This window comes from Mauremys reevesii, linkage group 18 (genome assembly GCF_016161935.1).
Source record: "Mauremys reevesii isolate NIE-2019 linkage group 18, ASM1616193v1, whole genome shotgun sequence".
NCBI classification, from domain to species: domain Eukaryota; kingdom Metazoa; phylum Chordata; order Testudines; family Geoemydidae; genus Mauremys; species Mauremys reevesii.
The window spans coordinates 16,757,726-16,779,306 of NC_052640.1; the positions used below are offsets into that span (position 1 = coordinate 16,757,726).

At 48.6% G+C, this 21,581-nt stretch overlaps 1 long non-coding RNA gene across 4 annotated transcripts in view; it reads right to left on the reverse strand.

Annotated features, from left to right (window-relative positions):
- Window positions 1–8,902, reverse strand: part of LOC120385926 — an 89,893-nt gene extending 80,991 nt beyond the window's left edge. For all 4 annotated transcript variants that reach the window (XR_005589422.1, XR_005589421.1, XR_005589419.1 and 1 more), the window contains exons 1-2: window positions 8,751–8,902; window positions 8,192–8,301 (exon numbers count right to left, since the gene is read on the reverse strand). This is a non-coding gene — a long non-coding RNA (uncharacterized LOC120385926). The remainder of the gene's footprint in view (window positions 1–8,191; window positions 8,302–8,750) is intronic.
- Between the last annotated feature and the right edge of the window lie 12,679 nt (window positions 8,903–21,581).

Consider the following 21,581-nt stretch of genomic DNA (forward strand, 5'->3'; position numbering starts at 1 on the left):
TCCCATCCCTTCCAGCTCTATGAGATAGGTATATCTCCACTGATGTTTAACTCCATAAATGTACGAACCCCCAAGCCCATTCAGAGCATTACATCTACCCAGAGGCAGCACACCCTCATCTCCCTTCCACTGCCTCTATGCTCTTCCAGTTCAGCACCATCTGCTGGGTCTGGATTCAGCAATAAAAGCAGGCCAACCAGCTTCCAGTTCCATCTTGCCGTATCTCCACTGAGCAGTTTCCCCCTCTAGGCAAGGGAGGAAAAGGTTGGGCCTTGGCAACGGAGAAGGAACAAAACTTCCTGATTCTGTGAACCAGTTTACAAAGACACATCCTGCTGCACATCCGTGTGTTACAGGTGCATAGAGCCATGAGCCATGTCTGTTAGCACCACCTTCAACTGGCACATCCTGCTACATGGATACTTGGCGCTCTGGGGAAAATGTAAGATGTTAGCAAGTCCTGAGCTGTCTCCTGGCAGGTTCCCAGCCCCTGTTCCTGCATTCAGCACTAGCTGGACTGCTCCCCTAGGATAAAGCAATGAAGAGTCCTGTGGCACCTTATAGACTAACAGATATATTGGAGTATAAGCTTTCGTGAATGAATACCCACTTCGCCAGATGCATGGGATAGAGTCTTTACATCCCCAGATCCCTGTGGGTTTTCCTCTCCCATGCTGTGTCCTTTTCCCCATAAGGACCAAGGGTCCCCCATTGCTTCAGGCTGTCAGAGGACTGCCAGGTTCACACACACATTGCCAAATATTAACCCAGGATAACAGGCTGGCACTGGCAGGCTAGTGAGGGCCAGCCGGGCTGATACATATTAACACTCTGGCTGCTTCACTGTGCGAACCAATATTGTTTATTGAGAGGCTATATGCTCAATGGGTAGGGGACTAGACAGACTCAGGAGATGTGCATTGGATTCTAGGCTCTGTCACTGACCTGCCATGTGACTTTAGGCAAGTCATTTCACCTCTCCTGCCCCTTGTCTACTTAAGCTGTTTGAGGCAGCATGGTCCAGTGGTTAAGGTGCCTCCCGGGTTCAATTCTCAGCACTGTCACCGACTTCCTGTGTGATGTTGGGCAAGTCACCTAATCTCTCTAAGCCTCAGTCCCATCTCTGTTAATGGGAACAATTCTCCTTCCTCTTTGCCTTGTCTAGGGGGCCAGAAACTGGGGCCACTGATCAGAGCCAGAGTCAGGAACCAGAGCCAAGGGTCAGAGCTGGAATCAGCAACAGGGCTGGCGCAGGACAGGAGCAAGAGCACTCACAGCTGTGGGCTGACGCACTGATCAGGCAGTGACATGCTGCTGAGCTTAAAAGCAGGCCTGGTGGCTCCTCTCAGCCAATCACATAGGCTGGTCAATCCAGTGGTCCTACTGCAACTCTGAGCTCATTAATTTTACTATAGGCTGGGCTGGCTAGGCCAGAGGTTCAGTGCTTGCTCCTAACAGCAGGAGGAAGGGAGGTGACCATTTACCCATCACTCAGCAACACCGTATCCAAGCTTGTAAAATACACTCAACAGAATAAACATCAGGGTTGGCTGGTGTATTCAGTCTTACACCACGACTGAAGGGAATACAGCTAAGGAAAAGCTAACCACATTCTCGATCAGCTGAATAATGCAATGCCCGTTATGACAGGAGACACGCAGCCAATGCCTATCGCTACACTCAGTCAATGTCAGTATCACCAACGCCTTCTTGGAATACCATAATGAAGAGCACTAATTTGATTCTTAATACTGCCTTGCCTCAGGACCCATTGCTTTTGGTCCCGGGACAGACTGAAACGATCAATGACCTTTATCACCCAATCCCTGCAAAAAAACTTCTCTCTTAAGGGCTTTAAAGACTAGCTGTGTAAAGAGCACTTTGGGATGTGGCTGTGACGCCTAGGCAGGGAGGTGGGTTCAGCACCCGAGCTCACGCCTGAGTCACACCTTCAAAGGGCTGTCTACACAGCTAGCTTTGAGAGCGCTGGCCCGAGTCTGTCACCCCAGGCTGGGAGGCTCACGGCCACAGGCTGTGTAGACATATCCTTAAAGAACCTTCCTCAGGGCTTGATCTTCCTCTCAGGAAAGGCAAATGGCAAATCCCCCATTATCAAGCCCTTAGAAAAGATGACTTCTCAGAGGCATCCCTAAGTAGCTAGCTAGTGCCTTGCAAGGTGACAGGTGCTTTAGAAATGCCATTGATTAGACAGCTGGATCACAGCAGCTGGAGGAAGAATGGAGCTCTTTGAGGCAGGGACTGTCATTTTGTTCTGTTTGTACAGCACCTAACACAATGGCTCCTAGCCCAGGTCTAGGGCTCCTAGGCAAAACAATACAAACAACAACCCACCATTCTGAAGGGCTGTCATTAACAAGGACACACCAATACCCCAACGTTCAGCCACTGACTCACGTATTGGCCATGCACTGACGGGCACCCCCATCCTCAGTGGGGTTTCAGAAGGTTAATTTGTTGTGGTTTTCAATTGGAAGAGTGTTTTCCTGGTCATTTGCAAATTATAACCTTGAGAAAAAGAAGGCGAAATTTCACAGTTTCTGGGATGCTTTTCACCACTAACACACAGCCACTTCTGGGGTGGAATGTGGCAGCTCTTTAACAATGCACAGGAACGTTACACAACAGTTTAGGACAGGAAGTGAAAGATACCTTGTCATTTTGAACGGACCTGGAGACGGCTTGTAAAATCTCTACCAGAACTAGCTCAGAACTAACAATTGAGGAAGAAGTAGCGTGTTTTAAACAGAACTTTGCTATGGCCACAGTGAGGACTTTACATTATCTTCATCTAGTCCTTGTGTTACCGTAGCACCTAGAGGCCTCAAAGGGTTGGCATGGAAGCAGAGGCGTAGAAATTTGAAGTGACTTGCCCAGAGTCACACACCAGGTCAGCAGCAGAGTTGGGTACATACCACAGGAAGGACAGTGATATGGCCACACTGTGTCTTTAAGGAAGGACAGAGCCTCCTGGAGCTGCTCAGCTTGCACAGCGAATGCAGCCACTACACCACCCCGGGGTATGTACAGCACACATTGCCCTGTGCGGCTGGCCAGTGCCATGGGGAACAAGGGCATGCACCCAGGAGCAAGGCAGATGGCTGGAAAGCGTGCCTGTACTCAGGCGAGAGGAGAGACTGCAATTGTGCCTGTCCCTATAGGAAGGCACAAAGACACACGGATATGGAGGAACAGCTCCTTGTGCCTTCCCGCCTTAGCACACCCCTGGGAGGGCAGGCACAATCTTTTTCCCCCCTCGGAGAGCTTGGGTTACCCGCTTTGTGAGAAGAGACCCTGTCCTTGGCTAGGAAGATAAATGAGTTGCAACTGGGGGAGTTATTCACGTTTAATGCACAGTAGGAAGCAATTGGCTAGCAAGAAGATACCGGACATCTTCATGCTGGTCTTCTCTTCATAAGAAAGTCCCCGTAACAATGTCAAAAAAGGCTTGAATCCCAGGTGCTTTGGTCTCCCCTGCACATCGGCGTCGTTTGCCGGGAATATTTATTTAGTAAATGCTCAGTACCAAGGTTCCTTTATTCCGTGTATATTAACACTCAAACCTGACATCCCCTTTGCAAGGGCAGTGCTGCCGCAGTGGCAGCTTGGGCACATGTTAGAGACCCAGCAGAGAGCCCAGCTATGATGATATTACAAGGGATTCGGTCCATTTGGATTGTTAGCCAGTACTGCAAAAAAGTAAAACCAACATTTTAAATCCGCTTTCCCCCTTTATGATTCTAAGCATGTTATAACATGCGTCCTCGTCCCGCACAGCTGGGTGGGTTTATACCATGTGCTTGAGAACCACATGGAACATCATAAGAGCTTCCACATTAGGACTCGATTCAGCAAAGCATTTAAATACACGGCTACCCCCCTCCACTGAAGTCAATGCACAAGCAAAGCACACACTCACGTGCAGTGCTGAATAGGAGTGGACAGCTGCAAAGGCAAGGCTTTGGGTCCGGCCCTGATTGCCACTTATCAAACTCCTATTCCCTCTGCCAAGGCCCAGGGTGATCCAGGGCACTTGGGACTCGGATCCATTAGCTCGGTCCTGACTGCCAGGACTCCGCGGGCGGGGAGGGGAGAGGGGTGCTCCACTAATGCCTTGTCCACCAGCCCACAGGAGCAGGATGTTGTAGATTGGAAGATGAGGCACACATTTTTCAAAAGCGGCCTCTGATTTTGTCTCTCTCTCTTTTTGGGTGCCGAGTTCAGGACAGCTCAGGCCTGACTTTCAGAGTTGCTGAGCCACCTGCATCTCCCATTGACTTCACTGTCATATAGAAGGTGAGTGGAAGAAGCAAGAGGAGAACCAGGATCTCCTACTGCCCAGTTCTCTGCTCCAGCCACTAGGCAATACCTCCCTTCTTTCGCTGATACACTAATGTAGCAAAAATGTCCCTGGGAGCAATTAGTCAAATAAAATCAACAGGACCAATGCCAGGTTCATACAGGATATTCTGTTCATTAGTCACCCCATCTCCTTTTATCCTCCTACCGGAACTCATTTTACACGTCCCTCCACATTGATCCCCAATTGCCAATGTAGAGCTTGTTAAAAAGACACTGAGAAGCATCTTGCAGTTTATTCCCCATTAGGGAATAAGTTTGTGTCACCCCAGGTGCTCCTTGGGAGACAATGAGATCCAAACAGGCTATAACTGAAATTTACCCCAAACCTACTCTCTTTATCTAAATTACTGAGTTTATCTTAGACACTCCTGAGAGCCTAATTAACTACATGTCAGCACCAGCCACTGGCGGGAAAGCCTGAACTCCTTGGAACACAGACACCAGCTCCTTCTATAGCTCACTGCGCCCTTCCTGTTTCATTGACTTGTCAATTGTCATTACATCAGCTCAGTGCAACCTGGTGTTATTGACTCTCACATGCTGGCAGTGGTGAAAGAGCCTGCCCTGCTGTGTGGCTCCCTTTTCAGTTGGTGGCTCTTAGAGTTTACAGCTGCTTTTTAGATAATTTTCAATTGCTAAAGAAGATATGACAGCAGCGGGCCTTTGAGTCTCCTAGGGAGGATGTCCAATTAGCTTGCTTTAAGGAGTCCCACAAGTATAGCAGAGAGAGCTGCTCTTTGGCCACACAGTGGGCCAGCGACAGCACAAGCCTGCAGGTGATCAGTGTTCATGCCCCATTCCCTTCTCCTCAAGCAGGCAGGGGCTGTGGAAGTGCAAGGCCGGCCCCACGCCAGGGGTTTGCGCACCCGTGAAGCTACATCCTGCAGGACACGGATGCAAAGAGCAACCATCTGGGAACCTGCGGAGCTTCCCCCTGGAGCAGGGAGAAGGAATGCCTTGTACAAGGAAGGGATTGCAGAGGTAAATGAGCAGAATTAGTCTATATCCCATAGATGGCAAACTCTCACATCCCACCACCTTCCTCTCAAACACACACACACACACCCCCCAGAACACCTCAAAGCTGTTCCTGGGTTTTGGTCACCCTCCCAGTGTGCTCCAGACTCTGGAGTCTTTGCCATTCTTTCTACCCCAATTGTCCTGGTAACATGTACTTTGCTTGATCGCTGTGCGGCTAGTCCCATACGAAGGACATCTGGATTGTGCTCACCATCAGGAAGTGCCTGGCTCGCTGAAGGAGGAGTTATACTATCACACCAGAAGGTCATTCACACTCTGTGCTGTCGGGCACCTACTGCTTTTGAGAGCCACTCACAAAACTCCCCTGGAGTGGTCAGAGCCATCTTCTCCCTGGAATTTCGGATCTGCATCTGCCTTGGGAAGTTAAGAGACTAAGTCTGGGATTCCAACCAAAGTCTTTCTCACATGGTGGCACACTTCAGTTCCCTCTGCGCCCAGGTGGAATGTCACGCACAGAGCATCTGCCGTAATTAATTCTCAAGAGTGCAAACACCACGGGAGAGGGCCCTTCCGGCCCCCCCTCCCCCGCAATGCAAAGCAAAGGCCTTCTGGAGTTTAAGCTTACAACTGTTCCCAGGGGAGATTTTTAGTGCAAAGCAATGTGCCAGCCAACACCAACCCAATTGTACTTGGTTTGATCTTTACCAGGAATTACTAGCTCCCCTCTGGGAGAAAATCCACCAAGTGAATTTTGTTTCCAGTCAGCTCTGACTCACTCCACACCACTAGGACATTCAGAACATTTCATACAGCGGCCATTTAAAGCGCAGCGATCTGTGACACCCGCTATTGACACTAGAATACACTGGGGGAAAATAGCTGGTGGCTGGCCTGCCAAACGTTGAAAAGCAGCTTCTAAATTATGTCTGTGATTTGATGAGTGAGAGTCTTCAAATCTGCAAAGACTCGGCTGTGCACACGTGAACCGGGTCACTGCTTGGAGCGTTAGGCCTCTAACTTCCCCCAGTCTGTTCAAAATAACTGCAGTTGGAGAGGGCGGTGTGCAAAATCTGCACATGCAAAGTCACTCCTGCATATTTAGACATTGCTTCATGTGGCCAAAAAAAAAAAAAAATGATGGGCTGCTCCAGTTTTTCTATATTCTATTGTTAAGCAGGTAGTAGTAAGAAGTGGCACAACCAATCAGCTATAAAACTGGAATAATCTCCTTTTGCCAAGGGATGTGGTGGGTTCTCTGTCACCCGGAATCTGTAGATCAAGGCTGGATGTCTCTAGATATGCTCTACGTCAGCCAGATGTTATGGGCTCAATGGAGGAATCACTGGGTGAAATTCTATGGCCTATGTTATACAGGAGGTCAGACTACATGATCCTCTGGCCTCAAAAGCCACGAATCCTCTCCCCCAGGCTCTTGGAAAAGAAAGAATTCCAGTGGAATGATACCCAGAGATGGGCCAAAGCAGAACACAGATTCTAGCACCCCCAAACTTCGGAGAGAGATAAAATCAGAACCAGGACCTGTATTTTGCAAATGGCCTCCATAGGATTATGATAAAAACTTAGTAAATTAAGCTACCAATACCTACATCGCAATACATCATCTTACAATAGAGGGCTCTAATAACCAGCCACAGAAGCCACGTACAGAGGCTTTTCCAGCACATATTGGATTTTGATGCCTTTAGGCACCATCATTTTGGCTTGACACATAACTCACCTCTCAGTCCATCTTGTCCCAACAAACGCCACAATTTAAAAGAGAATGTCATGGGACATTGCAATGGGAGTAACGGTTCTGGACAGCAGCTGGTATTACACACAGCTCATTCAGTATCTGTTAAGGGATCCTTTGTGATCTACTGCTGCAAGCACACCCCAAACCTGTGTGTTTTAACTGAGCAAACAGCACAGATATTCTGCTGTCGTTTAGGGGGGAGGTGTGAAGATGCCTCTGGGATCAGATCTCTGAGATATCCTGGGGACACACAGATGCATTCAGGTTTGCAGTCCAGGTCACAGCGACAGGGGCGGCTCTATGTATTTTGCTGCCCCAAGCACAGCAGTCAGGCGGCTTTCGGTGGCATGCCTGCGGGAGGTCCGCCGGTCCCGCACCTTTGGCGTACCCGCCACCAAATTACCGCCGAAACCACGGGACCGGTGGACGTCCCACAGGCATGCCACTGAAGGCAGCCTGACTGCCGCCCTCACAGCAACCAGCACACCACCCCCCGCGGCTTGCTGCCCCAGGCATGTGCTTGGTGCGCTGGTACCTGGAGCCCCCCCTGCACAGCGACCTTGGATCAAAACCCTGTTTAGAATCCCATCTGATGGCATAGAATGGGAAAGGGATGTTACCAAAATCCTCTGGCAAGCGATTAGGTGGGAGCTCTGTCTTTAGAAATCTCAGGCCTTGGCACAAAGATGCCTATGAGGCCTTGCATCAGAGATGCCCTGTGATTATCAGACACAAACTGTGGATAATTAGAACTGCCTGATTCAGGATTCAAGTAAGACGAACCTGACAATCTCTCTCCACATTCTTGATGGGGGAACAAGATGCAGTGACCTCAGAAGACACATTTTCATGAATGTCCTGGGATTGGTTGCAACTTCATACTTTGTTGCACATCTACTCTGTGTGCGCAGAGTGCATGTGCAACTGTAACATTTTGGCAGGGCAAACATCTGCGCTCGCTAAATTCGTGGGCATGGTTTAGCAGGTCAATCGAAAATTACTCCCTAGAAACTGCAGCTGTTTACAATCCAGCAAGCACCATTTATTAGAACATACCACCTCCCAATCACTCACCTTGATTGAAGCGTCCCCGAGGGTTTTCACTAGAAAGTCCTTTTTTTCTGGGATTAACATCTCCACCACTCCAGTTCCCGTTAGGCAGAAGCTTGGCCCACAGGCTGCCGCTAATCAAAGACACAACAATCATTTACAATCATCTCAGGATGTTTCACATTCAGAAATCTGCCTCAAATGGCGCCAACTTCTGGGATGAATAGTCCTTTCCTACCTCTAGTCTCTACCCCACCAATGTCTTCAATCATTAATTATTTTTATTAATAAATATACACATCGGTTAATGCCCAACAGCTCCAGTGAGGACTGGTTCTCCATCCTGCTACGCTGTACAAACACAGCTAACAAGACAGCCCTTGCCCCAGACAGCTTTGGCAAATACAAATTAACCTGTGAAATGGATTTAAGTGCAATCAGGGCCTAATCCAAATTTCATTTCGATCAGTGGAAAGACTCCCCATTGATTTCAGTGGAAGCTTCATAGGCCCCTTGCATTTTGTAAATAACAATTGGTTTGCAACAGTCCGACCATAATCTAGATTAGCAATGATTTACCTACCTTTATTTTCCTAAATACCTTTGCTCAGCGACTGGCTTGAAAAGTACCCTGCACACTGTCTGGCCTGAGCCAGCAAAGATGTCCCTGCGGATTTTGATTCACGAGTTAAACCTACAGAGATTCAACCACACTGCTGTCTCCTGCTGCATCTGTTCACGATGTACGAACAACTGCTGCAAGGCAGTATTTATATTCTGACATATTTATGCATTTCATACTTCTGCAGTATGCGATTAGGCAAAGCAGTCCTAATGCTGGAAAGAGCTCACCAGCTGAACCGTGCTTGTGTGGGATGATCAGCTGCTGGCATGAATCTGCATGGATTTTGTTACCTGCTGCAATATAGACATCAATATGAAGGGATTACACTGTAAGAACATGAGCGGGGTTGAGCTTTCTCTGAGTGACCCAAGCACATGCCCAGCGTGTTTGGATGAGCAGATCAAATAAAAGATCCATTAGACGGCAAAGCAGTCCAGGCCCACGTTCCTGGAGGCTGAAATCAAGGACACATTTTCAAGCTCTGAGTAGGTTAAAGAAACCTGATGCCATCTGCAATGGCCCTCAGCCTGAGCGTGCCAGCTGGACTAAACATTTTCATTAGATGTAAGCCTTGAGTACAGTTTTGTGGGATGCAGGGTTTTCTGCAGTAACTCATCAGCAAAATGCTTGCCAGGGGCTCATAAATAGCACTTGAAGCTTCATGGAATATATGCTACTTCTGCAGTAGATCATGTAGTTGCCTCTCCTCTCAAAGGCACTAATCGTATTAGCTTCTGAAAGAGCTGATCTGCTCCTGCTGCTTGTCCCTTGCTTGAGGTCATTGTAACCCTGTGTTTCATTTTGGCTTTTTACATCCTGATAAGTACTCGAGGCCCGACGCAAAGCTCGCTGAAATCAGTGGGAGTCCTTTGGCCACCGTTATCCTTGGAACAGGCTCTTTGACAACAACAAACTCCAGCAGGGTGACCAGACAGCAAATGTGAAAAATCAGGACGGGGGGTTGGGGGTAATAGGAGCCTATATAAGAAAAAGACCCAAAAATTGGGTCTGTCCCTATAAAATCGGGACATCTGGTCACCCTAAACTCCAGTAACAAAAGCAAGGTATTAGGTGGCTTCAAACAGGGATAAAAGCAGCAAAACCAGATGAACTCTTGAGAAACTTAGATCCCATTTGAGGGCAAGTGGGCAGAACATCAACACCCTGTGCTTTGACAGGCCCTTCTATCCAAGGAGTTTCAAAGTACTTTCAAAACCTGCATGAACGAAGCCTCACAATGTCCCAGGCATAGGCATCGACTCTGTGGGTGCTCAGCACCCGCAGGGCCGGATTAATCTTTTGTGAGCCCTGGCACCCAAACCGTGGTCCCGCCCGCCACTCCACCCCCAAGGCCCCACCCCCGCTCAGCCTCTCCCCCCCCCCCCCCCCCAGGTCCTGCCTGTGCTCCACCCTGAGGCCCCGCCCCCGCTCGCCCTCTTCCCTGAGGCCCTGTCCGCACTTCACCTCAAGGCCCCACCCCACTCAGCCTCTTCCCCCTCCCCTGAGGCCCTGCCCATGGCCCACCCTGAGGCTCCACCCCTGCTCCCGCTCTTCCCGCTGAGGTCCCGCCCACCACTTGCACGGGGGTCGAGGGGGTCGAGAGGAGCACCCACCAGCAAAAACAATTGTCAGCACCTGTGGTCCCAGGGTAACAGCAAAGTATCTTTCATCTCATTTTACAGCTGGCGTGTAGCAGTTCAGGGCCTGTTCCTGCTCCCTCGGAGTTCAATGGGAGTTTTGCTGTAGACTGATCACAGCAGAGTAGCAAGAAGGTCTTTCAGGAAGTCTTTGGCAGAGCAAGAATAGAAGCCAATTCCCAGCTCACGTCTTAACCTCCAGACTGTTCTCCCTCCAAAAGAAAGGCAGAAAATAGACACCACCAGCAGATTTCAAAAACAACCCAGACAAAACAGCTTGCAAAGATTCCCATCAGGCACTACTGAAAATAATATTTCCTGCGTATATGCATTATTGCCAACTTCAAGCATCCAACATCACACGTCAGGCCCCAAAAGCATGAGATTGGCTTAAAAATAATAGTTGGAGTGTTTTTTAATTTGCCTTTGGGTTTTGAGGTCCCTAGAGGGTCTTGGTTTTCCAGCTTTTCTCTGCAACCATGAGGGACAGAAATTTTCTTTTTTTAAATGTAAGCTGGGATTCTCACCTCTTTACATACATGATTATAGGAGTTGGGGCTTTAGGAAAACACCAACTGTTGCGAAACGTGGCATCACCACCATGTTTCTTATCCTAAGCACTTTGCAAACCTTAGCTAATCATAGAAATGTCGTGCTGGAAGGGACCTTGAGGACTTACGTAGTCCATGCCCCTGTGCTGATGCAGGATTAAGAACCATCACTGACAGGTGTTTGTCTAACCTGCTCTTAAAAACCTCCAATGACAGGGATTCCACCACCTCCCTAGGTAACTTGTTCCAGTGCTTAACCACCCCAGAGTCAGTAAGTTTTTCTAATACCTAACCTAAATCTCTGTTGTCCTACCCTCCGTGGACATGGAGAACAGTTGATCACCATCCTCTTTATAACAACCTTTTACATATTTGAAGACTGTTATGTCCCCCGTCAGCCTTCTCCTCTCCACTCTAAACAGGCCCAATTCTTTCAACCTTTCCTCCGAACACTTCAATAAGGCAAGCAAGAATACAATTTACTTTATAGACAAGGAAAGAGATTAAGGCCACTGTCCTGCAATGAGCTCTGTCCAGGGGGAACTCTGTGCATGCAGAGTCATTGCAGGATCAGGGCCTGAGTGAGATGGTTCAAGGTCACAAAGGGGATCAGGACTGGAATTAGAAGGAGTTCCTGGTCCTGTGCTCAGATCACCCATCTCTCTTTAAAGCAACTGGCCCAAACAATGGTCCTGTCCACCAGAACTATCTGTTTGCAAAGTCCATGTAATTTTGTTCACGTGCGTTTATTTTTTTGCTGCCCGACTCTTGTGAGACACCCTACACTAACAAAGCAGGGCGTGACAGAGATCAAACCAAAACAACAGAGAAAGAAACGAGATTTCAGTTACAAACGTCCTGTTTTTAACCCCTCTCCACCCAAAAAAAAAGGGTTTTCAAAAGATGAAGATTCCGTTGGCCACATCCTTTAAAGTGAAATAAACGTCTTTGTAAGTCCCAGGGGGTACGGGAGCAGAAGATGGCAGCTCCGATTTCCACACCTGCTGCCCCCTACAGAAAAGTTTAACAAGAATGTTTATCTGGAGAAAGAAAAATGAAAAGCTAATGGATAAGCAGACACGCACTGGGGATTGAGAGAGATCCTGGCATGTCTCATTAAACCTGGAGATCCTTTTTTCCTTTCAGTGCTAAATCCCACGGCTGGAGCTCTCCCCGGTGTCTTTCTGGGGCTTGGCAGTGTTTGGATTGCTTTGAAATGTAAGGTTCCCCCTTTTGTTTGTTTTCCAAATGGTTAGAGAGGGAGGAGCAGTCGTCCTGGGTGACCAAAGCTGAGCTTTCCCAAAACACACAAGCTCCTGCTCTTTGTTTCCTTCTGCTTCATTAGCTGTGTCTCTAATTAGCAACAGGCTCCCTTGGGCTTCCCTGAAAGCAAAGCCACTCCATGTCAGCCGAAAGCCATCCAGGGACTTGTCAGAGCTCAGAAGGGATGGCAGCTGAGTCACTGCGCTCCAAGCACTCGTGGTGCTAACACTGCCAGGAAGAGAGGGGGATCTATTCATCCACCTGATTCCCTCTAGTCCGCCCAAGCAGGCTCCATCCTTATTTTAGAGAGAGGCTCAAGCTGGACTAGAACCCAGGAGTCCTGCTCCAATCACTACGAGACATCTCTGCCCAGTATTCTGCTGCAATGGCCCAAAACACAACAGGCCAAATTCCCCTCCCTTAGTTACATCAGCATGACCCTACTCATGCCGATGGGTAACCGAGAGGGACAAGTGGCCCTTCGGCTCGCCGGAGCATTACTGGAGCACTAGGGGCTGCTGCTGAAGGAGGTTGTTGTTGCGGCTTCTTTCAGTCAGTTTTGCAGCAGCTTTTCCCAGGAGCGAGCTGCGAGCTCAGGGGCTGGGGGTCTCATTGAGACAGAAAGCCCTTGAACATGCCGTGCTGGTGTCAGAGAAAAGGGAAGGGCACTAAGGTTGTTTTCCTCCTTCCCGCCCTCCCACCAGCTTCCATCAGCAAGTCCCTAAAGAGAGGGAGTTTGTTTAATTCCCTGCGGAGGCCAGATCCTGTTGCTGCCACAATGACTGATGGGAAAGCCCAGGACTGACAGGAGGATGCTCTCTGTCTCCCCGTCTCTTTATCCTGGCCCCAAGGGTCCCTCCATCTCCAGTTTCTCCCACTGAGCCCGCAGCCAGGGCACATGCTAGCACAGAGCTCTCATCCAGGCAACACAGAGCTCCTCGCTGTTATTATATTAGCGGTGCAGTTAACAGCAAACGTGGCTTACGGTCAGCGGTGTGAGGCTGGGCACACAGCTCCCTGAGCAGGGATGTAGCGCCAAGACAGAAGACAAACCCACAGCACTACCCAACACTGGAGACACTAGCAGTAGCATGGGGGGTGGCATTTGTAAAGGTCCCATAAGAGCCCAGTTGCTTCTCAGTCTTCTCATGAAAGCCGCCATCCTTCCTACATGGGAGATGGGCCTGGCCATCCCCAAGTTTTATGGCACAGGCCCATCTCAGACATGCTCCTCCTCTCTCATCTCTAAGGCCCAGGTTGAAATCAATGGGAATTAGGCCCCTAAATATGTTTATGGCTCTGGGCCTGGGACCGATGTTGCTTAGCTCCCAGCTCTTGGCCCATTTAAAGCCCCCATTCTAATTATAATCCTTCCCCTCCATTTCCCAGCCCCATTCTTCATCCTTTTCCTCTGCTGGAATCCCTGATTCCAGCCAAAAACAGGAGTGTCAGATAGCACAGGTAAGGCCCCTGCTTGTGGTGTTTCCACCTTGAGCAGATGCAGGAAGCAACGGCAATGCCAGGAGAAAGCCTGAGATGTCTGCCCAAGTGAGCAGCTTCCAGCGGCTCTGCTAACATGCAGGTAAGCACCCAAATTGAACCATAACTTCAAACCCTTCCACCCTCGACTAAGACAGGAAGCATTATTGCTGCCCAGCGGCCAGGGCCAACTCTCTGCACCACACTCTCTCAGCTCAGCCTAAGCCTCCATCACCTTTCAGCCACAGCGCTCTCCCCACCCTCACTGGTTCCTGTGTGCTATTCTCATGCTTTTGCTAGTGCTATCCTCTCCAGCAGCCGGGCTCCCTCTGCCTCCAGCTACTGCCCCTGCTGCAGCTAGGAACCAGATGCACAAAAGCTGATGGCATCAGCCTACATGCTCCTGCCCCCGCTACCCTGGCATTGGTAACAGGACTCTACTGGGAGCACCGCACCTCTGACTCACGCATGAATCCCCAGCAGGACTAGGTGCAGGGACAGTGGCTATCAGACACAGAGTGCCACACATCCAAGCGCTTTACCTGCTCTGGGGAGCAGTGTAGACCATAGAGCAGGCATCTTGCCCCTGCCTCCCCTAAAAACTAGAGATGAGCCTGACCCACAAGTTCCAAAGTGTTCAAACCATTAGAGAGGGAGGGGCCTCGTCTCAAATTTGGATCTAGAATCTGGACTCTGAATCCCTCAAAACTGAAGGGTGTTTGGATGCCGGGTATAGTTTCAGGCTCATTTCTCCGAAAGGATTTTAAACAAAAATTAACAATACAGTTTAGTGAGCAGATCCGGCCAACGAGCCAAACACCTAGAGATCACATGACTGAAGCCAAACCAGCCACCTCTGTAAATTTACACCGTCCAATAAAGAATCTTATTAAACTGTCCTAACTTGTGTGCGTGTGTGTAAGAGAAGGTGAGTGCGTGTAATAGACATGAATGTACATAGCTCTCCGCCTCAATGTAAGGCATGCAAAACCGTGTGACTAGGGAAACCAATGAAAACGTTCCTCATTGAAAACGTTGTTATCTGAAGCTGACAATGTTCACGCTGTTCTATTCAGAACCTCCTTGGTGCCTATGGTCTGAAAAACCTGGAGGAAGATGGTACCAGGCAGGGAATCCACTCAGACGAGAAGATAAGGTGAGTCCTGATCAAGATCCTCATCTCCATTACGGGGGCATAAAGATTCCAACACCCACTGTAAGATGGGACTGTCCATGGAACTCTGGAGCTCTCCTCAGAAAAACCGTCGGGTGATGGTGGCTTGGAATTTGCCCTTCTTGAATCCTAGTTTCTGCAAACCACTCAACAGCCAGATTCTTGCCTTCACTCCCTTGCAGTGAATTGGCCTAGTAGCATGTTCAGTTGTGAAAACCGTACAGAATTGGGGCACCTACAAGAGCAGTCTAACTGCATTCCCTTGGGGATTCCTCTCAGCTCCCCAAGTTAAAGTGGTAACCACACTCCAAGTTTTTGCAACTGTAATGAGATCAAGATAACCTTTTGGCATTTAAAATGACGGAGGTCATATCAGAGCGCCCTTTGGCCTTTCCCTACGACCTTGAGTCAAAGTGTGTTTCCACAGAAGGTAAAGATCATTTGGCTTGATCCTGATGTAGGGGAAGGCTCAGAGCTTTAAGGTTCGTCTGCTAACACATTAGGGCTGTTCTATGATAGGTGTTCAAAAGACAATCCTCTTTAACAGCTCCACATCTTTAGGGAGATATTTCTGTCCCAGGAGATATCCCCTAGTATGGCAGAGACCCACTTTAACATCATTTAAATCATTCAGGAACCCCAGTAAGATGGCTCGTTGATGTTCATGTCATTGGCTTCTCTGGGGAATGGGATCCACTTGAGAAAATACAGTTCCTTAGGACTCTTTTCTTACACAAAGATTTTCTTTGAAGGAGAAATAGCAAGATCTGAGCATTGATTCCTGCACAGGAGATGGAAACAGTTTCTCTCTGTAACAGTTCTAGCAATAGACCAGATGCTGATGAACAACAGGCGCTGAAAGAAGAAATCAGCTCTGAGCTCACCTGCTCTGCCCATAGCTAAATCCAAAGCACAGAACTCGATGCCATGTCCCACCATACACAGGATACTTTTAAGTACACTTTTGTGGAGTAACAGAGTAATTAACAAAGTAACAATCGAGGATCAAGGTTTATCTGGGACAATGGATCCCAGAGATGAAGAAAAAGGACAACCTGCTAAATAAAGAAAGTAAAGAAAGGTGCACCCAGAGTTGTGTCAGGTGCCCTGTTGAAGATCTGAGTATCTCTGCCAGCTTCTCCTGACCCAAAGAAAAGTATTTTGAGTAACATGCTCTGAATTTACCCATGGCTGGGTACATCTTACCAGAACCTAAATCGCCCGGGGTTTGTTCCCAACCTCACTCCTGGTTTGATCGGCTTCCAGGAAGACAGTACTATCAATAATGGCATTGCAAAACTACAAATCCCAACTCACTGGCTCTTTATTATTTCCAGAAACACAGCTGCTTTTGGAGATAGAAAAACCACTTGCTGGAGATGATCTTTCCAGAAATGACTTAAAATACCCAGCATATACATTTAAAGTACATTTGGAAAACTACAAATTCAAAACAGTGCTACCATACTGGCTTGGGCAAAGCATTATGCAGATACTGAGATACCATACATTGATAACAGATTGTATCACACAACTCATTTACATTTGAAAACTGAACAATATTGTAACATCTTAAATACAGGTTCAAATTTGTCTTTTTTTCCCCATATCAAGCTACATCCTGCTCATTTGACACAGCCAAGTGGTCTCATTAAAGTCAATTACACCTCTACCTCAATATAACACTGTCCTCAGGAGCCAAAAAATCTTACTGCGTTATAGGTGAAACCACGTTCTATCGAACTTGGTTTGATCCGCTGGAGTGTGCAGCTCCCCCCCACCCCCCTGGGAGTGCTGCTTTACCATGTTATATCCAAATTTGTGTTATATAGAGTCGCATTATATCGGGGTAGAGGTGTATATTGCATTAGTACCACTTTGGAGGTCCCAAATATCTGGATGGTGTGGAGGACTGAAGAGAGATGGCAAAATTTAGCACCTAAACAGACCTCACCTCTCTACATTTCCAGGTTGGACCACAGAGACACACAACATGCCTCTTTTCCCACTACCTCTGTTTTTGCTCACGGTTGCAAGTAGGAAATGCACTGAGAAAAACAAAACTAAAAATGAACACAGCAGCGTTGGTTCAAGTTGTGGGTGAAGGGTCCATGTGTGCATGCACTAGCAAGGAAGAGATTCTTATATCTGACTTGCTTTGCTCATCCCTGACCAACTGGAGTTAGAAAAACCAATAGGTGGAGACAGTTAAAAGTGAGAGAGAAAACACAAAGGAACAAAAGATAAAACACCCATTAGGCCTGATCCTGAGCTCAGTTATCCAGTGTGCACCTGGAATAACTGGTGAAATCAGTGGCATTACTCCAGATTCACACTGATGAAACGGAGATAGGAATCTGGCCCTGACAGTACATCACTAGGTGCTTGATATAGTCACTAGTTGTATTCAAGCTGGTATATCCAAACATACTCATTGGAAAATGGGCCCAAGGGATAAAAGGGTCCAGAACCACAAATGTAGGGCTGTTTTGGACTCATCTCTAATGCTGCTAATAGTACAGAACCACGTTATTTATACCATATCATCGGTGTGCTTGGTGCTTCACAAACAAAAAAGAAGGCAAGTTCCTTTCCCCAGGAGGTTATCATCTCAATGAAACCAAACTGCTTACCCAATAAGTAGGGACAACAGGTCATGATGCAGGGGAAAGAAGGGCTGGAGAGACAACAGAAAGAGTCCTCTTAGACAACACAAGCTTTCAGAGAAAGCGTAGCACGCTCTTTGTTTTGCCACCTGTTTTGATGTAAAGCAGCAGGAGACAGCGCTGAGGCAGAGAAGAGTGGTGGGAAACCAGCTGCAGTAGGTGAGTTTCATGGCTGGAAATTGGAGGAGGTGAGCGAAGATGCATGCAGTGTTAGGTAGGAAGCATTAATATGAAGATCAGATACTTTGAGTTAGACAACATAATGCTAACGGATTCTTCGTTTGCTTCTCTCTCTATCTAAAGCACAAGTACAACACAGCCAGCGGCTATGTAAGCTTCCCCAGTAATGCTCCTCCCATTCAACCGAGTCCATGACTCAGCGGGACCACCTGCTGAGGTGGATCATTCAGTCTCTATGCATGTACTTTCTGTGGCCTGCACAGAGATTGCCAACAACTATCTGTAGTGGAGGAGTTTGTACAGACCTCTGTCCACTGGGCAACAGACTGAGATTCCCAAACTTATTTCACACAGGAGTTACTGAACAGCCACTGGATTTGGTCACCAAAACCTTGACTGGACTCAGGTGGGTGACCTTGAAGGGAAAGCTTCAGCAGCATGGAGAAGATCTGGTTTCAGGTGGTGAGGAAGGAGGTAGTCTGAGAGTAGACTACCCTCCCATGAAAACAGCAAAGAGAAATGTTGTTCAAACTAAATCTTTTTAGGCTAATGGTGCCCTCTGCTGGCCAGTGGGAGGAGGCTTAAGGAAGCGAAATTCCCAGCCTTGAGAATTACTGAGCTCTCTAACAGAGACGGGAGGGCACAAGCTACTCTTCCCAGAGCTCTAGGGTATTTGAGTCCCAACTGTTCATTCAATACAATCAGAGTCTGAGTCCAAACTGCTCCCAGGGTTTCAGATCCAGGCTTATGGCTCACTCCTATTCCTTAGGGGGTAGGTAGGGTAGATCCAGACAGGTCCTTGCCAGTTTTGCCAATACAAGACGTTAATGCCTCATGCTTTGGACATGGCCATTATTTTAGTAAGCCATGGGGAACTGTATTCATCTCATTAAGCCCCACTTTCAGCCAGTCTCTCTTGGGCATTTCCAAGGCACTTAACTCACTGCGACCTGTGGGGACTTGACACTGCTGTCTGGGAGTCATTGTTTATCAGGACACGACACTGAATTCCCAAGTTATGTGGATCTGGGACGCTATGCGTCATAGAAGACTCTGCGAGCTGGTGGCAGGCTGCAGGGGGAAAGGCCCAGAGAGTGCTGGAAAATGATGCAATGTCTGTCTAATGCAGTGATTCTCAACCAGGGGTGTGTACTCCAGGGGTACACAGAGGTGTTCCATGGGGTACATCAACTGATCTAGATATTTGCCTAGTTTTACAACAAGCTACATAAAAAGCATTAGTGAAGTCAGTGCAAACTAAAACGTCATACTACTTGCTTTTACTGATCTATATACTATACACTGAAATGCAAGTACAAATATTTATATTTCAATTGATTTATGTTATAATTATATGGTAAAAATGAGAACGTAAGCCATTTTTCAGTAATATGCTGAGACACTTTTGTATTTTCATGTCTAATTTTGTAAGCAAGTTGTTTTAAGTCAGGTGAAACTTGGGGGTATGCAAGACAAATCAGACTCCTGAAAGTGGTACAGTCGTCCGGAAAGGTTGAGAGCCACTGATCTAGTGCCCTGTGCTCCAGAGGACCATACTCAGCACCACCACATGCTGCATCTGTACCAAATATGTGTCCCCAGCGCTGTCCCTCCCTGGCTCTAGCTGTTGTGAGGAAGGGGCTGGGGAGGACATCACAGGGCCCCACAGCCTCTCATCCTTCTCACTCTGATTTAGCCCAGTCAGATTGAAAATGCTTGGAAGCCCTTTAGACTTCCCCTTCTGTATCTCAAGGCAGGACGCCCCTGCCACCACACCCCCCTCTAGTGACAGCGAAGGCGCACTGCGGGCAAGCGCAGCCCGAGGCTCCTAGCCAGCAGTCAGCATCTGTGGGTCAGTGAACAGGCCCGGTCAGCGCAGGCTGAAGTGTATCCGCCTCCCTTTATTCGTGCTCTACAATGGGCATGGGGCCTGAGGGGGAAGCAGCCCAACCTTTGATTTGTTCAGACAGGGAAGAGAAGGGATTATCTGATTAGGGGCCAAAGTAAATGTCCCAAAAGTTCAAGCAATGTTCAGGCCCAGGTGAAAACAAGCAGCGCAGTGGCCACGGTGATGGGGCGAGATAAGGGACCCGGGCTGATTAAAGAAAAAGGCTCATTGCACAAGAGAAATGAAGGGCAAATTATTTCCTGCTGGTGTCAGCCAGTGATGAATGAGGGCAGCCCCACAGCAAGGAATACGTCTCCCAGCCCAAGAGCAACAGCCAGAAAGCATCTCTGTGGGGACGGAAATACGCATAATAAATAAATAATCATGTCTCTCCAACGAGTCCATCAGTGGGGCGAGAATTTGGGAGGGCTCAGCTCCGTCGGGAGCCCTCATGCAGCCACCATCGCTGACCTCGCTCTATTTTTAGCTCTAGGGTGGAAGAGGAAGCCAGGGGGGCGCTGGTGCCATCAGCCGCCAGACAGGGTGGGAAATGTCACCCGAACTGGCAGGGCTGTTTCCCTGCCCGCTGACAAACTGAATGGGGAGGAAGTGGAAGAAAGCTCTTTGCAAAAGATAATTCGGCTGGCCACTAAGGGGCCTTTCCATGGAGGCAGGGAGAGGGCTGGTGGGTGGGGGAAGGAACTGCCGAGCTCAGCGCTTGGCGCTTGCTGCGCTCTGACTGATCGGAATTCGCAATGTCACCAATAAAGCACGTTCTGTCTCTAGAGCCCGATTCTCATTTGTATTAAGGCCCCTTTCCATGACTCTGGCAGTGGCCTGGGGCCTGAGAGTGGGTGGGAAGGTAAGTTACAGCCCCTTTAAGCTGCCAGAGCCAGTCGGTGAATGCTGCCCATCAGTGAAAATGAGAAGGAGGCCCTAGGAATACGAAGTCAGTCTGGCTGCCTGAAATCAGGACAGATTCTACTGGCGCCGAAAGGGACTTGGTCTGAACAGCTCAATACGGAGCCCAGACAGGACAAGGAAAGTAACATAGAAGTTACTCCTTATGAAGATCCTACAGGCTTAATAACCTCCCGGCTACCTATCTCTGGATAACAGTTCACAGAAGGACAGAGATGGGGTTTCCTAACCCACTGGGAGGGCAAATCTAACAGAAAAAGGCAGGACTGCACAGGTGTCTCAGCTTTCCCCATTGCAAAAGGGCCACCATTCAGACAGCTCACCTCCTCTGGCCTTCTCTTACTAGAAGGTGTTGGGGTCATTGCCAGACTCAGCCAGACCCTGCAAGGTTTGTAGCATCCTCAGTCCACATTGTCTTCAGTGGGAGTGCAGGACGCTCAGCGTTGCATCCTTCCATGCCTGCTGGAGCACATTCTCACTAGGAAACAATCTGGCCCTGGTCTCGTGTTTTCTGTATTTTTCTTGGCCTGCGGTACAGGATCTATCTTTCTTCAGACTATGCAGAGTTAAGAGAGGGAAGACAATTGTTAGAGCCTCCAGTCCTTCCCCTGCAGGGGGTAGATTGCTACCTACAGAACAGGTCCAGTGCTTCATCCTGCCAAGGCTGAACTACCCCAGCCTTGGTAGATGCTTCCCCAGTCTAAGTGACCTTCACGCTAGGAAAGTTACTCTGCTGTCTAGCCTTCTCTTCCTCACTTTCATCTTATTGCAAGCGAGTCTGATCTGAGTCCCCCCCCTCCCCCCCCCGTCAATTCCTTTCCATCCTCAGGCTGCCATGTCTGGGACTTTACGATACTGGTGCATAAGTGAAAGCCATGCCAGCCACAGATCACCAGCCAACTTCCTCTTCCCACTGGCGCTCCCCTTCTGCAGAGCACGCTGCTGCTGCTGCCCCATTTTTGGGAAGCCACACAGAATGCCACTCCATCCCAGCCATCTTCGTCATGGCTACCGCTAGGGTGACCAGATG